At 40.4% G+C, this 17676-nt stretch overlaps 1 protein-coding gene across 3 annotated transcripts in view; it reads right to left on the bottom strand.

The window, feature by feature from the left end:
• The window catches only part of LOC143209127 (glutamate receptor ionotropic, kainate 2), a 107952-nt gene that overhangs the window by 60021 nt on the left and 30255 nt on the right, over positions 1 to 17676 (bottom strand). The window contains exon 1 of one of the 3 annotated variants that reach the window (XM_076424423.1): positions 13170 to 13409. The exons of the other annotated variants lie outside the window; for them this stretch is intronic. The gene's annotated coding sequence lies outside the window, so the exon portion shown is untranslated. Of the gene's footprint in view, positions 1 to 13169; positions 13410 to 17676 lie in introns of those variants that run through there. 3 annotated transcript variants of the gene reach the window in all.

The raw sequence follows: 17676 nt of genomic DNA on the forward strand, positions 1-17676 counted from the left end.
GTTGTCACGGCGATCGATGTCGATCGATATTCGGTAGTCTGAGCTCGGCGAGAGCGCTCAGTCAGTCAATCGGGCCGGAGCGGCTGGCAGGAGCAGTCCGGCTCCGAGATGCTCCGGGACCAGGGGGTCCACCAGGGGTCATCCAGAGCTACCCTGGCCTATGCGAATGAATAATAATACAAAATAAACATGAATATTCAATATGTTTTGTATCCAATATTCAATGTTCAATATTTGTCGCACTGATGGGAAACATTTTTAATGAACAAAGTTCCTGTTACAGGAAAATTGGTATTGTTATGTTCTACATATAAGTGCTACTCGGTCCAAAACTTTCCTTCAATTGTTTTCATCGTTCTTTAAAAAAATTAGGCAATCTATATTTTAACACATTACCGACCGGTGATTATTGTATAATTTTGAAAAATCTATGGCTCATGGCTAAACACTTCTTTAATGGAACCCTCAACAGTGACAGCAATTTTCTTCGTGAACTAAGAAATAAAAGAAAATTTCTATGCTTTCCTTTGTTACGGCACAATTATTGAAAATACTATCGGCTTTCAGTAGATAAAGTGTTAAATACAACCTGTCAAAAAGTTTGTCTGCGTTTTCCACAATTTTACTCCCATTAACGTGCAAAGTAGACCGAGCACCATTTCCAGTATTAATCCATCACCAGTACACAGGAGTGTGTTAAAGAATTCTTTGCAATGGAAGAAGAGAAGTTTCTTCGTTCTTGTTCGTACTTTATTCTGCGGGAAGGAGCCACGGACAGGATCGAAATAACACTTAATGGCCAAGTTCCCAGGTGAAATAGTTGTCCAACGAAAACAGATACGCGGGGAGACGAACTTTTTTGGTTTCATCAACGAAACGACTAGACGAACGTTTATTTAACGGAAAAGTCGACCATCCCCAAGTTTCGTACAGAGTTTGATGGAAAATACCGGCGCGGCGGATTGATTCGGCTTCGGGAAAGAAGGTCAAGACGAAGGAAGCTCGACAAGCGTTCCAAAGGCGCGGTGTGATCTTTATCGGATACAAAAACACCCTTGGTCATCCTTCGACTCGTTAAAATCTGTGTCAACGTTCATTAAAGACGGTAACGATCGGCGACCGACTAAATTCATTCAATTGACTCTTTCGGCCTTTGCCTTCCCGTCTCTTCCTTCCTCGGGTCACCGTGCCGCCGACGGCCATATTAATTATGTCAACAGACATACGAACAATTTTCTGAATTTCATCGAATTCATTCCCCTAGATAAAATAATGTTCTGTTTAATTTATAGTTTTCAGTCATTCATTTTCACGTCATCATTATCACAGATTTTATTCCTAAACATGTACACATAAATATCTTTATCTTGTTTGCATACTTGTATCTCACTGTACATCTTTATGCAGAATAAAAATGTTCTGCATTGATTACGGGAAGCAGGAGTAAAATAAAAATTAATGTAATTCCTTAACGATTCTGTTGCATTAAAAATAACATTCCAATATTCTTAAATTTTTATCGTCTTGTCCTGTTTTATATTTCACTCAGCTAATTTCTTCAGAAATGCATAAAAATCCGCAGTCTAATTATAAGATTCAATTATTCCGAGTCCTTGAGAGAAGCCAAACTCGTCCTGTCCACTTTTGTAAAAGTTACTGCATTTTTAACGGTGTATGGAGCCAATCATGATCGACTCTATTTCATTTAAAGCAAATGCGTAATAATAATTAAGATTCCTTTTACTTCCTCTTCAATGCTTTGCCTTATCGTAGCCATTGAAAGCCCTTCGCAGCATGCAAAGATAAAATTTTATCGTTTCATCTTGGACTTATGGTTTCCCAATGAAAGCAATGGTAATGAAACCTGAAAGGACACTTTCAATATAAGATCACAGAGACCTCGTCCAGATGTTACAAGTATAATTTACAATAGAGTGAACATATCCAAAGCTGTAATGCAATTAGTGTTGAAACATGAAAGAAATCCTGTTAAGTTGCTTTTTTCTTTCGAAATGTCACAAGTTGAAAAAATTAGTTTCCGCAATCATTTTAATGAGACTTTATAAAGGTGGTCGGTTTTGTAACGCTAGGGAATGAAAAATATAAAGAGAGCGTAATTACGGGTGATTAATCAAAATTACGAATTATCACGAATCATAAGAGGAAAATTGTTGCGCATTATGCGATTAATTCGCAATTTCGCACAAAAATGTTTCACGCTGCCCCCGGGGCGGCGCGGCGTGCCTCAATTATTAAAATCTGGAAAATATTGATTCAGCTGCGGGTTCTGAAAAAAAGAACATAATACAATCTGATTGTTGAAATAATGGAGAAGGATCTGCGTATCCGGCCGGCGTGAATTAATTCCATTCATTTCGATATCCGCCAAACCAGATATTCGTGGTAATTTCGGCTCCGGCAATAACCAATTAATGTATAGAATTCTTCATTCGTTTATCTGTATGATAATAGGCGTAACTCGATGTTTGCCGATAATTACGATTACCATCTGCCGTTCGAAACTATCGATACAAGAGCGAAACGTTACACCTGGGAAATAATAATGGCCGGCTCGCGGAAGGTCGTCGAATGAAATCGTTTTTCCACGGTATTTATTACATTTATTACAGTACGGAGTTTGTAGCTGGGTTTTCCCCTCGGTTTTACTTTCCGTTCGTTTCGGGCGCAGTTCCGTGGTTCCGTTTCTAGAGCTTCGGGATTTTTCCTCCCTTTCGAATTTCGAAGTTCTGGCTCATGGCGATCTAGCGAGCCCTTCAGAAGTTTAAATTGCCGGCTAACCGTTTTCCCTCCACCATCGTGCTTAACACATTCTTCGTGCTTCGCCGACATATTCGAGAGCTCGAATTTAATTGCAATGTTATTCGCCCGGAGAACGTCTGTGCAGTTTGCTTGTTCTCCTTGTTAAAATTCGAACGTAGCCTGAATGATTCTCAATTCCAGTACCGGGGCCACTCTAACGGCATTGTTGGCACCATTTAATTATTTCGCCTTTCTTCGAGATAGACATCGTAATTGCTTCGTTCTGCGCTCTGTCGTTACGAGAGACGCGAACGACATGTATTTTACAACTAGGTTTCCATGTCCCTTTTAGTTCTATAGGTCTGACTAACAGGGAAATCAAATTAATTTGTTCTAATTGGAACAAGTATTGTAAAGTCAGCAATGCAGCTTCCATTCAAAGCTCAAAGAATCGGTCAAAATTCTGGTTCATTCAGTCATGTAAAATTATTAGAAATTTACAATTTATTTGCTGATGTATTACGCTTATGGATTTTCCATCAGTACTCTGGCATATTCTTCAAACTGTGAAATTCATAATTCTTCGTGATAGACATCGTAATTGTTTCGACTAACAGGGAAATCAAATTAATTTGTTCTGATTGGAACGAGTACTGTAAATTCAGCAATGCAGCTTCCATTCAAAGCTCAAAGACTCGACCAAAATTGTGGTACATCAATTTTTGGAAAATCATTGTAGAATTCATTCATTGATGTACAATTATTAGAAATTTACTATTGATTTGCTGATGTAGTACGATTATGGTTTTTCCATGAATATTCTGTCATATTGTTCAAACTGTGAAATTCATGAGAGGGATAATAGAATTTTAACAGCAATAGAACCTGTCTTTCGCATATGATTTCATAGAGTGAGCGAAATTATTGCTCACATATAGTAAGATTCATCATGCATGCACTACTCTATTGTTCCAAAACATATGTGATTTACTGCCTGTTCCGTTGAAATCATCTCGACCTACATATGGATCACGAATAAGTAAATGCGTTAAATCATTCTTCGCAGTACTGTTTTCAACGATTCCCAAATGCATTCAACTGCGATATAAATTCAACGATACTACGATTCAATCTCTAATTTCATTATTGAATACTATGAAATGTGAAATTGAAATTCTACAAGTTTCACATGTCATTTTCTAAAGAAGCTTAAGAATATGAAAGATTGATTATCAAGTTTTGGTGTACACCCTGAGTTCTGTACATTTATTCACGTTATTTATACGGGAACAGCTAAAATTTACGTGGACGTATAAGTCGAAGAGATTAAATTTAACGGAAATGTTATTCCTTCGACAATGCGACTGAAATTGATGATGGAATCAAACTGTATTAAATCCCATTTAAGCATTTGTCTCATGATTTATTTTATTACCATTCTCGCAAGCATGAAGTCATTATCGGCCATTTTTAACATTTCCTTCAATTAATGGAACATACGGAATATTCATATTTATTGTATATTTCGAACCACATTTTATAATCTTGAAAATTGACGTATCTCAACGATAACCGCAACGAGTAAATAAAAATTCAATCCACACGAATCGAACAAATTAAATTTTGAATACATGAATGAATTGTAACACGCACACATGTATTATTTGTTTGAAGTTCTAATGGCGAGCGTTCGAATACTTTCGCGAGTGAGCGCAGTGTAAATTGATTCGTCCATCGGATCGTATATTTCCCATGAGCTCTGGCGATATTAAATCATCAGTGGATATTTGGCGATCGTAAGCGGCGTATCGACCACACAAGCATTCCGATCGTAAACTATGCGATAGCAGATGCCATAAGCGTATCGAACACAAGCGTTCTCCTTGCAGGATAGGAGCACCGTCTTTCGATATTCAACTGACCGCTCGCGCGAAGCGTTTCGCAATGTTCGCGCGAATTTAATACCTTTCGTTTTTCTTCTCCTCAGCGGGATGATCGAGTATCTCGGAACTCCCGGTTCAATTCTGTTTATTGCGACATAAAAGAGCCCTTAACGCGAAGGCGAGGGTGGAACGAGTTCCATAAAGGGACCGAAAACTTTTCTCCCCCGCGCGTTTAAACGACGATTTCGACCGTAGATCATGCGAGCGAACGAACGGATGAACAGAGCCAGCTACGCAGTTTACGCAAAAGCAACGAGGAAAAGAGCGCGGGGGCTCGAACGGGGAAAACTTTCGACAGGACATTTGTTACGCGATGTATGATTTTCGAATTTCGAAGATGAGAATTTCCGGAAATCCCGATTTGATGTTCGCTCCCCGAATGCGTTCACAGTCGAACGAGAAAAAAAAAGGATTCCGGGCGGCTGTTTGTACATTAAAAGCCGAAAAAAATTATTCGCAACCAGAGAGTTTGGTAAAAAAGAAGTCCAATGTGTGCCTTCAGCTCATGGTCCAATTCAGGTTTTTATGAATTAGCGATCGAGAGCTTTTATGTCCGCGTGGAGAGCGGCCAAATTTCCTGACCATTTTCGACGCGGATTTTTTGTACGCCCGTGGTTTGTGTGCGACTATGAACCACCGCAAACTAGGGCCGATATAGTCACACGTCGATAGCGTTCTATTAATTGTCGAGGATCTAATCGCGCCGACTCGGATTGCAGAACGGTTTGCAATCACGCGACATTTTCAATCCCGCGGGACTAATATTTAATAAAGAAACCAATTTTACTTACTGAGATGATATCATTAATGAACTGCAACAATATTGTGTAAAAACCAGTCATTTTCATCATAAATGCATGAAATCCGAGGAATATACACTATTAGAATTATGATAGCGTGTTTTTTTTTTATAATTGAAAGTAAAACACTTCTCAATGAAAGATTTCGAAACCACAGATCACTTGTAAAACATCTCCAACGAACAAGCTACCCATTTCGTTGAAACACGGGTTCCGCTTAATTCCTTGAGAATACAATTTTACAGATAAGAAATCGGATTTTATCAAAAGAAGGTTTATTCGAGGAATACAATTCCATGGCTTATAAAATCGCGTGACCCACATCTACGTAGGATCCGTGGGGACCTAATCACACATTTATCTGATTCGCGACAGAATATTCTTAGAATATCAGATTACCTTTGGCCGGTTGAAATTATGAAATGTTAGACCAGATCACGAAAATTGATCATTTCACAGATTAATTTGTCTTGAACGAGTTGAAACGAGAAATGTATTAAGAAATAAATACGGATGAAGAGTAGAAATTTCCAATTAACCTCAGCTTTCTATCGCAGAAGTTTCTACCGCAGCTTTTGACGTTTGAGAAGCTAACCAAATAGGGCTTGGAGGATCACGAAATAATAGGGATGCAATCGTAGCTATGTTAGCGCTAAAAATTTCCATCGATATTCTAGCAAACGCGCTCTCCTCGCTGGTATATAATTCCATACAGATGCAGAGCCTCCGTGCGCAAAGGGATACGCGGAGCATGTCGTTTTTAAAAATCAGAAAATGCAGTGAACTCGCTATGACCCGGGCCGACATCAAAGGACTATTTTTGCAATTCCCTAGCGCTGTGTATCCTGTCACGTAACAATCGGCGAGAAATGGTACACAGGTGACTAGAAAGTTGTAAAAATTGACGTTCTATATCGGGCCACGTGCCTCCCGGGCTGCTTTGTACTGATTCCCGAAAGCTTTGATGTTCGATCGCGCCCCGCTATAAATGATGCAACATGTATCTCAGTACTATAAAACCGACGCGTAAAAAGTTTCCAAAAAAAAACAACATCGTACGAAAGTAAATGCCGGATTGATACATAGCTTCACAGCTTTACTTTTCCAGTATACTGGATAAATATCACGCGTAAATAAATGAATCAAGGCAGAAAGTGGTGAAACGAAGTGTGCAGTACGCGATTTGAGGATGTTTGCTTCATTTTTTGGCTTGAAGTGTGTATACTTATCAGAGGGGGTTAATTAAAACCCGTGCGAGAGCAACTTCAAAGAGAAGACGATGTCGATATGTGAGACGGAGGGTCTCTTTGAGCGTATCCTTACAGTTGCTTGATTCGAGAGTTTTATACAGAATTGAACTTTTTCTCGGACAGGAGACTCAGTGTCTACGGATGGTATATTGAGGAAAAATTATTTGTGCAACTGTATTCTTGCTGTACGATTCTCTTAACCTTTCCTCTGTGTAAAAATTTACTAGGAATGCTTTCTGTGATATGTTTCAAATTTTTTAACCCTTTGCACTCGGTTGTCCCCTCTGAGAGGTACCATTAAAAATGGTACGCATTATTCAAAATATTGTTTACATTATCAAATGTATCGCTATCTAATAAATTACTAAACATTTAGGTATTGCATGAGGTATTATACCAATTTCATGTCCATGAAATTTCAAAAAAATCATAGGGAATGGAAATATTCTAGGTCGGAAGAAATGTTTAATTTATTTATTCATTTGTTATTTCTTTAAACCAAGTAGTTTATATAGCAAGCACAATATTATTACATTTGGCTTACATTAAATAGGTGTTACATTGTTTCTAAATTCTTACGGAACATTGTTTGAGAAAATTATAAATTATTTTCAGACCTTATATATCAGGAAATATTTAATTTTCCAGTTAAAATAGCTCCGAGTGCAAAAGGGTTAAAGTATTGTATACTTGTCTTTCAAAAATCAATAAAATGTCAGAAATACTTATGTCGACAAATTGTTTCTTCCATTTTGCTCGAAAAATTAACATTAGAATAGCAGTACGCAGAGAGAAAGTTAGAGGCAACATTGATTTTTTGAGATAGTGGAGAGTAAGATACGTGGCAGCGAGGCGCGGAAAAGACAAAAGGTTTCCACGGTCAGACGACCCCATCATCGCGTCGAAGTTGCTTTACAACTTTTAATATTGTAAATTCCGCACCTTATGGCCAGACAGCATTGTCCGCGTGAGCCACTCGTTTCAGAAACAATGGGTAATGTCGAGTATTGGTTGCACAGCGAATAGCTGGAAGGTTCAAGCAACAGCGTCTGAATCTGGCATCGCACACGCCCGGGGAAAAATGTCGCGAGCAGTGCCCTCAAAGAATCGCGACGAAAAAGGGTACAAATTCGAGTTCATAGAGAAAAAGACGGCCGCTGCGTTAGTTGAAACCGTCACGCATTTGTGAACAGCTCGTATAAAACCTGCAATGTGCCCCCCGCGTTTTATTCACGTTATTAACGTCGGCGAAAGTGTCATTGTGAATACACTCGTCCGACGATAAAAAATATTGCTACACCTGCCGCGAAAGCATCGACTCCCCTATTCGCGTTCGCATTTTTATTTTCCGTGGCAGTAGCCTTTTTAGATATGATACAAATGAAAATCGTACTAAATTCTGTCGTATCTTATATACCAGTATTTTTTGAAAATTTTCAGAAGTCATTTGCAGAAAGATCCGCAGTCTATTTATAACAAAGAAAGTTAATGGTTTTTTTTACATCGACACCTTCTACTCGTCGAAAAGCGAGAAATTTTGAAAGGGGCCATATGTCGCAAACAAATAGTTACGGAGATATAAGCTGTTAAAGTGTTTGCGAAATTTGATTGCGTCTTTAGAAATTGTGTGTGTGTGTTTCAATGAAATTTGTACACATGTATGTACAATAATCGTAAATGGCACGTTCTCTCCGGCGACCCAGCACGTTGCACGGCATTGTACGTTGTATCAACACTTGTGGCAGTCAACAGCCGACACTCTACGTACGTTAACTCGGCGTAAGTGGTTAAAAATGAGGGAGAAACCGCGTGGTGAAGGAAATATAGGGGTTGTAGGAATTTTTTCTCAGTTAAAAACAGGTGGCCGATGCGCGTAAGAACATAAACTTGACTCTTTCTACACCGTTCTGACCAGTCCTCGTCTGCTCTCTCTCTCTCTCTCTCTGTCTTTTTCTCCATCTTCGTCATGGACAAGCACGCATACAAGGAAATTCTCGAGTCGGATTGGATTCGATTCAAACACGAGAAGGAAGCTCGCTTACGTACCGGCCATTGGTCTCGATTCGAGGAAAACGGCACTCTAACCACTCGCGGCTCGTATAGAAATTGAATATCGGTGCGAGTCCGTCGGGCGAACCGGAGGCTCCATGGAATTTCAAGTCCGCCATCGCCGCTCTCGTGGAAGCGAGTAGGATGGGGTTGGACCCGGCCAGATTATGAATATCATGATTCCTCGTTGCGGCAAAAATTGGGAAAAAATAACGGTCGTGGAACGCCGGAACGTGTGCGCGGGCTCAAGTTGCTTTTGAAAGAAGCTCGCTTCGAGTAGGAAGCGTGCAACGGTGCGCGGTAAATTGTGGAAAATTTTTCCCAAAAGTGAGACAAAATGGGACTGAACAATTTATTGGATGTAACTTTGCAAATATTCATCCAGAAGTATTCATACATATAAATCGTTTGAATTAATCCTTTGCACTCGGAGCTATTTTAACTCGAAAATCAACATTTCTTCCGGCCTAGTAGAATATTTCCATTCTCAATGACTTTTTTTAAATTTGATGGATACCAATTAAATTCAATAATTAATTACACAATTGATTAAATTTAATATACGCTTAGATACCAACATATCTAATAATGTAACAAATATATTAAATAATGGTACAGGGTTGGGCTAAGGGTTAATTTTACAAAAGTTTTCAATGTTGTACGAAGATGTTTTGGATTGCCTCGGAAAAATCCTGTTATGCGCTGTAGCAACGTAAAAGCAGCATCGATTTTCGTCTAATTTTCCGAGGAAAATCGAGCATCGTGCGATGGCGGGCGCTTAGCCGCGCGCTGGTTGCTCAGCGAGAACAACCAGCGAATTTCTGGCCGCGTTTCTTACTGTTTATCGTGGTTATGGCGAGTAAATTGTTGCGCCCGCGGAAATTGGAATTAGCGATGTCAGCGCAGACGAGAACAAGGAAACGGGGAAGGGAATGTTTACCCAATTAGCCCGGGCGCAATGTGCGCGTGCCATGTACGAAACTAGTTTTCAACGGCAACGGAATTGAAAATAATTAGCGAGCCGGGTGGAAACGCAGCGGCTCCCAGTCTCTATCGCGCGGAAAAATTTAACCGTTCCTGTGGAAGCTCGTGGCTCGATGATAGTGGGGGTTAATTCGCCGAATACTGTTTCGGGATCGACCGTTTTCGCGTTTCCCAATCCGGTTCACGAGCTTCCCTGCGAAGTATTTCCCATTGCAGTTGACCTTCAACGACCTTGAATGACCTTGAGTGGTAGGTCACTGTACGCTTAACATTAATCCTACCGAGCCTTAAAAGTAACTGGTACATGTTCCCTTATAAAAATGACAAGATTGATTTTATTTAGACTTCGTGCAGGTCCTACTGTAATGTGTGCTCTGCTAAAGATATCTATAGCATCATTGACCATGACAGCAATTTTCTTTGTGAACTAACAAGACACCCTCAGTAACGTCATCTAATATGTAGTTTCACATTTAAAATTGCAATGTAAAAGAAAATTTCTGTGCTTTCTTTTGGTACAGCAGAATTATTGAAAATCCTAGGCTTTCGGTAGGTAAAATGTTAACATGGAGAATTGAGTTATTCAGGTGACCTGTTTTAGGGGTGCCTCACCCTGTACATGCAAAATCTGAAAATGTCGAAAGACGCTTCAGACCAAAAGATACCTATAACTGAATCGAGGTTCGGCCCGGCAAACAATGCTCGAGAAAGCATGATTAAGCGTTGTCTGTACGCATCACATGTACGCCGAGCGAAACGTTAGATCGGCTATACACTGACTGAAGTAATGTACCGTACAATGTAATACGATTCGCAAGTTCCGACGCGGATGTGATTGATGACGTGGCGATTCACGGCGAATCGGTTACCCTACAGCGAACACGAAAGCGTTTGTTTTTTTCTATAATGTTCGCTTTACGTTCGAAAAACTTGTTTTGCAGTACGCGCCTTGTACCAATTTGCGTGCGGTTGTATGCTGAATTGAATTGAAATTTTACATAAAAGTAGTATATGATGTATGCAGTGCGCGGATTTTTAAAATTACGTTCGTTTCGGAATAGAAATAAAGGGGGCAAGGGTGAGGGATATTTTTAAATTGCCAGTTTAAATGTGCATTATATATTATAACATTAATTTTTTGTATGTAATCGAGGAACTGTCTTTTGAAGTACATTTTAAGTATAGCACTGAGAATTCGAGGTGCAAAGAGTTAAAAATTAGAGACAGAATTTATTTAGATTTTTCACAATTTTTATAACGTGCACGAATTGTATTATCGATAATTGTAAAATAAAAAATGCAGAAATGCGGTCATTTGGCCGATTGTATAATATATCAGCGTTGATCGTGATAGAAACGACTATGCTGAGGGAATAGTCGTAAACAAAATGTCGGGGGAGCACGCATGACACTGTACACACGATATCTGAATGATTCCCAGCACACCGCGTAGATGGTGGCCGTTAAAAAGCAGAATTGTTGTAGAAATAGTGCCGACCAGTATCGACTGGCGGAAAACGCAAAGTCAACGTCACGCGTGGTATCCTTCCGCCTTTCGATCAATCTCGCCGGTTTTTTTCAACAGTTGGGTATTTTGTTGTTCCGAAAACAAGTATTCCCTTTTTTTTTTTTAAATTGTTGTATGTGTTTCCAGAGCTTTCGAAAATCGTAGAAATCCACGGGACGAACAAGGAAAAACGATTGAAGAGCACTCCTGAATGGAAACCTTGATGAACGTGGGATTTGATAGATCCAGATTCAACGTGAACAAACGTGAATCCGCCACGGTATTAATGCTCGCGAACGAATATCATACAATATTATTAGCTCCACTATTAATAGCTGCGTAGAAACGATTTCGGGATTCGCAATTGCCCGTAAACGTTATTATTAATTTAAATTGATCCGTGAACTCCAAAAGCCAAAATTTCGTTCGATAAATTACGCATAGCGAATAACCTAGTATTTCACTATTTCTCCCGGTAAAATCCAGCTCTCTATATTCGCAGTCCGATAAAATTTCGCTGCGCTACGCTACGCTACTTCAAGCTCGGGATTTATGCAACGAAACTATCATGAAACACTTCTTATATTTCCACGATTCGTCGATAATGATTCTTCAATCTCGATTTTTGTATCAAATGCGCTCTAACTATACACGCACCATTATTTTCAGGAGTATCATACGTACGAGAAATGTGTTAACATGAAAATTATATGGTACAAACGAGCGCGTATTTGAACTGAAGCGAACATTTTTATCATATTATTAAAACGTTCGCTGGTGACGTCGCACACGCGCGATAACCCACCATTTTGAATTTCGCATGAAGAAAATCGAATTAATTTTACGCATATCGTTATTTGAATTATAACGCACAGCACGATATTCGGAGAATTTATTATTTCTCTGTGACGGGGTATTTTTGTTCATGTTTTATAAGAGGACGCGTTGCGTTTCGTAGAATATGATAACTAGACTGTGGATCTTTATGCGAAATAAAAGTATTGTGCATTAATTTTAAGGAGAGGGAGCTACGTAAAAAATTCTTTCATCCTTTCATAATTTTAACATGTTGGAAATGGTAAAAATTCATGTTTCTCAATTCTTTGAATTTTTATTGTATTTTATATTGTGCCTACCCATTTTTGCCATAATTGCATAAAGATCCGCAGTCCAATGATAACTATTTAAATACTTTTCAATCGCAGTTACCAAGATTTATAAACACTCCACCGAAATTCCAATTATTTAGCAGCCAATTTCAAATGTTAGATGTTTATTGAGTTGTGTAACAGTAATAAGTCGATTCGCGTCAGTCAGCAACATCGGTTCGCAAATCAAATCAGTATGATTTCTAACACCGGCTTGTTTTCACTACGATATCGATATATATATATCGAATTACGTATGGTTTGCGTGTTCTGTATGTCTGTATCCGTTTTCTCTCGATGTCCATTCGGCAAGGTGCATTGTTGATACAAGTAAATTAATATTAATTTTTACGTGATGATCAGATTCTGGATTTGATGCATTTATGACAACAATGAGTAAGCACAATTTAAAACAGTGAAGAAATCGGAAGACATTTAGAAAATTGTGTTTTTTTTTAACAAATCTAGTTGTGGCTGCCGCGAAATCGTGAAAAGCGTCCGTCGTGCAGGGGTTAACTGCGGAGATTTAAATTTATAAATAAATAGATGTTTCCTAGGAACCCAGCACGATGCGAGTATCTTCTTGTGTTAGTCGCTAAGAACCTCCGCCGCGTTGACGGGGTTTTAACCTCGCAATAAAACGGGAAGAGCCAAGGAACGTCCGTTTTATTGTACTTTTCTCTTAGATGAAACGCTGCACCTCGCCGTTACTCGATTCGAAAGCTCACCTTGTTACAGATAACGATTGGTTGGCGGGCAGCCGCGCGGCTCCGTTATCCCAGCATTTTCGACTGTCTCGGGCCGACACGACGTGAAAACTAGAAAAATAGAGCGCGATCGGATTTCGGAAAGAATCTTCTGGAACCACGGGGACGCCGCACCGGTAGAGACCGAATCCGAATCGATGCGAAGCTCTCACGGCGAAGCTTCGCGTTCGGTGGCCCTGCCATGGACTGATTTAAATTTAGCATCGGCCAGCCTAAATACGAATCGTCGGAGGTTGTCCTCCTCGAAGAACCGCTGCTCGGACTAGGCCGAAACATTCACCTCGAACCGTTCAACCTTCCCCCGTTTCTCCATTTCGATTAACAAGGCCGTTTCAGCTGTCGGCCGAATTATGCAATTATAATATAAACATGGATACTCAGTTGTTCGAATTATCGAGTATTAACCAGTTACATGCGTTCGACGTGTATACACGTCAATCCAAATCTCTGTTGCGGTGCAATAACAATAACCTTTTCAAGAATGAATTATTACTATTGATCGTTGTTCGTAAAATTTATGATAGGACCATTTTCCCTGCGCTCGACGTGTATACTCGTCATTGCTTGATTTTAATTCCGCACTCTGTGGGGGATTTTTCAAACTTTTTGCACATTCCATTTTTTAAACACAAACAATGAATTTACTGACATTCCTCTTGTTTAGAAATAATCAAAAGTCTTTCTTTCAAATATTCCCATTCCTATAAAATTTCATGTATTTCGCAACTTCAACGTCAATGTAGCACGTCTTCCCCGATCAACTGCATCTTTTGCAGGAATTATTTTCTTACCCAATGGCACAATTTTAGGGAGGGGGGTGCAAAAAATCTCGCAAAAAAATGTCACCAGATATAGCTAAGGTCCACCCTAGCGTGGACACACGCTATTTCCCGATGTTCGCCGGAGAAACCCGAAAAATGTCGCCAGCTCCTGCGACTACCCTATCCCTCATACATTAACGAACAAAATAAAATTCTCTTTTACTGCACGATCGTAACATTTATGTGAAAATATAAATTTGCATAGATTCCGAATCTGCCGACAATATTATCATCGATATACCGCCTTACGAGGTAAAGGATTACGAATGAATGGATCCGACTGCTCGGTACTTCCGGTATGAAAACAACAGCCGTTTGTCTCTTTGCCTATCGAACGACCCTCGTATCATAAAGCCGCCTTTATTTACCAATTGCATTCGACGAGAACGATTCAGTCGGACTTGACGGGCGGTCGTGATCGGCGAAAAAAAAAAGAGAGTGCCGTCGAAATCCATCCGGCGAAGTGGGATACAGCTTTTTATCCCGCTCGATGCGAAGCCACTAAACGCGAAACAGTTAATTGGCAATCGGATTAACGCGGCGTGGAATTCAATATTCGCACGGCAGCGCGAGCTCCGTTCGTTTTTCGGCGACGGTTATTAACCAATTAGTTCTTTCCGCGACTTTCGTCGTATTTAATTGTTTCCTACCCCGGCTGTTCACGCGTGCGTTTAACGCTTCGATCTCTCTCTCTCCCTCTCTCTCTCTCTCTCTCTCTCTCTCTCTCTCTCTCTTGCTGCTCTAGCAGTTTCTCCCCCCGGACAACCCCCGTTCCTTTTGCCACGGCAATGTCCGCGGGGCGCAGGGAATTATGCGACATCGTGGCGAACTTCTCGCGGCTTTACGCAATCTTCCGTGAAACGCGGCGAAAACTTTCGGCCAAGAATTCCGAGTTGCCGCAGTGATATAATGCAACGGGCTGTAATTTTCGCCGGGCACACACCGTTCAAAATTTCTATCCAAGTTTTACAATTCAACGGTCCTCCGTCGGCCGACGACCGATGTGAATCACGGTGAAACAATCGGAAAGTTAGCGTCGGTAACCGGTCCGGACCGGGGAGAATTGCGCGCCAGGGAAAACTTGGAGCTTTGCGCGAGCACGGCTCGAGAAAAAACCGAACCGGGAACGGTAAACCCTGGCGCAGAGTGTCGCGTCACCGATTGCGCAGGACAGAAGTCAGTTTTGTTTTCTTTCCTGGACACCGACCGTAAACTTACGGAAGATTTTGTAACACTTTGTTGCACGCTGGACGTTCAACGTTGAACGTATTGGTACGGAATTCCACAAACACTTATAACTCGATTTTATGCATTTCAGTAAAAACGTTTAAAGAATTCGAAAGTACAGTCGTATTGTTTTTAAACGTTTTTACTGAAATGCATAAAATCGAGTTATAAGTGTTTGTGGAATTCCGTACCAATACGATCAACGTTGAACGTCCAGCGTGCAACAAAGTTGAGTTAAAACTCAAGAACATTATTAAAAGAGGAAACAAATGTCATTTGAAGTAACTTTTTCCTTTGCGAGAATATTCTGCGTAGCTTTGTTAAGGAGTTATTAACGAATAACCGCGGACCGCTCAGAGTACAGTGGGCGGAGTCTGGCTCGGCCAATGGCAACGTCGCGCTCAGCGAGACCGGTCGCCGAGCCATAAGTCGTGCGCTTGGATTGGTTCGTGTTTTTCGTGAATAGCTCCTCAACAAAGCCGCGGAGAATATTTTCGCAAAGGAAAAAAATACTTCGAATCACCTCAACCACCCCTTTCAAGGTTCTCTGACATTTTCGAGACATCCTGTATAGCTCTGCCTGCGTTAACAGCGGTAAACCGAAGAGGTCCAGCGGAAACGACGAGAGACTCTGCGCAATACTTTCGCCAGTAGTATTGTTGAAACAAAACAGTCTGTGCGGCGAGGGAAATTGCTCAGCGCCGCTCGAAGCGCAGCGTAGATCACGCGAGGTTACGTTTAATCGATTCATGGGAATGCCCGCCGGCTAGCCAGGTAATTGCAAAGAGTGACAAGAAGTTACATTCTCGTTGGAATTTCCCGTGGTCCAGCCCGCGGGACACGCGCGCACCGCGTAAGGAAAATATTGTAATTTAACGTTGTCGCCGCCGGAAGAAAAAGTGGTCTTTGAGAACGTTTCCTTTTGCTTGCCGGCAGTTTGAAAAGTTTCTCTGTTGAACGGTCGCTCGGTGCGACGCGAACCTTTGTCCACGTGGAATTCAACGGACTCGTTTTCTCCGACGCGGCCAGGGGCAGCAACGCGAGCTAGGATTTCAGGAAACCGTAACGCTTTAAAAACGTAATCCTCGTTAAATTATAATCTCGCGGCGCTCGCAGTGGTCCCGTTGGCCCGACGAAGTTAGCCCTCACTTTGAGGTGAACCGGTATCAGCGGCGACCAGTCCGGGTAATCATAGAACACTCCGCGCTCTAATCAGCTTCTAATTGCACCGCCAACTGAAACGCGACATTCTTTCACCGGTAATCCGTCCGGTCCCGCAATTAGTCTATTAACGCGAGACCAACCGCTAAACAACAGGATCTTTTCTTTGTATGAGAGTAATCCGGACATTCAGTTTTGTCCCATAATGAGCCTTGACCTTGGAATAAACTTGCAGTAGAACCTTGAAACGTACAAAATTTAAGATTTAGTCTCCACGATTTTTAAGGCACTTTAGCCTAACAAAAAGAATAATGTTTCGAACAAAATTTGGTCAGTGTTCAGTGCTCTAATAATTGCACCATTAGAAATTTGAAGAAAAGTTTCATTTCAATGAATAGTCTAGGTCACCTCGACATTCTTCAAAATGAATTCAATGACTTGCTATACAAGGCCTTGGGTTCACCTTGAACTAAGCAAGTTTTCCATTGTTTCAGAGAAACTTGTCAATAAATTGTTGCACTATCACAGCATTAGGATTTCTGTAACTTTGCTCGATGTCGGAATGCTTGCGGGAGAATCAACCTAATTTTAATTGTCCCTAAATAACGCAAAATGATATTTACAATGATTAGAAATTATTCTAATTAAAATATAAGAGCACGTGTAAGAAATGCACAACGGCTATAACATAATTTCAGTAAAAGAGGTTACACCGTTTGGATTTTAAGGGTCTTCATAGTTACTTTCATGTTGGCGCGGCAACAATATGTGTTCATTACTCACGCCCCCATAAATTTGAATGTAGTAGAATTCATTTGCATGCGTGCCGCATGTAGGAAATACATTCTAAAAGCAGAGGTAAAGTTATAAAAAGATCGTAAAATAATTTTAACGCTGGAACATCCAAGCCGTAGTAGGGCGGCTGAAGATAGTCGCACAAAATCCATAAAATTTTTATTCAACTTATATTGCACATGCATTTCAAATTGAATTGCTGACCGTCAGATTAAAAAAATTAATTTATTATTCATACCTTTGTGCGATCGTTTTAGCTAACTAGTTTTGCGTCCCCTTTTTAACAAACATAAAAGCCGAACTCGGCTGCGTTGATCCTTTTAGAAAACATGGTATATTTCAGTTGGTATACGTATCGCAAATATTTTCTCTTTATTTCAACCTCCAAAAGTAGTATTTTCACATTTTTTAAATTATAGTCTTTTTGTCTTTGAATTAATTAGGGTACTAACTTCACGCGTTTC

This window comes from Lasioglossum baleicum, chromosome 5, assembly GCF_051020765.1.
Source record: "Lasioglossum baleicum chromosome 5, iyLasBale1, whole genome shotgun sequence".
NCBI lineage: Eukaryota > Metazoa > Arthropoda > Insecta > Hymenoptera > Halictidae > Lasioglossum > Lasioglossum baleicum.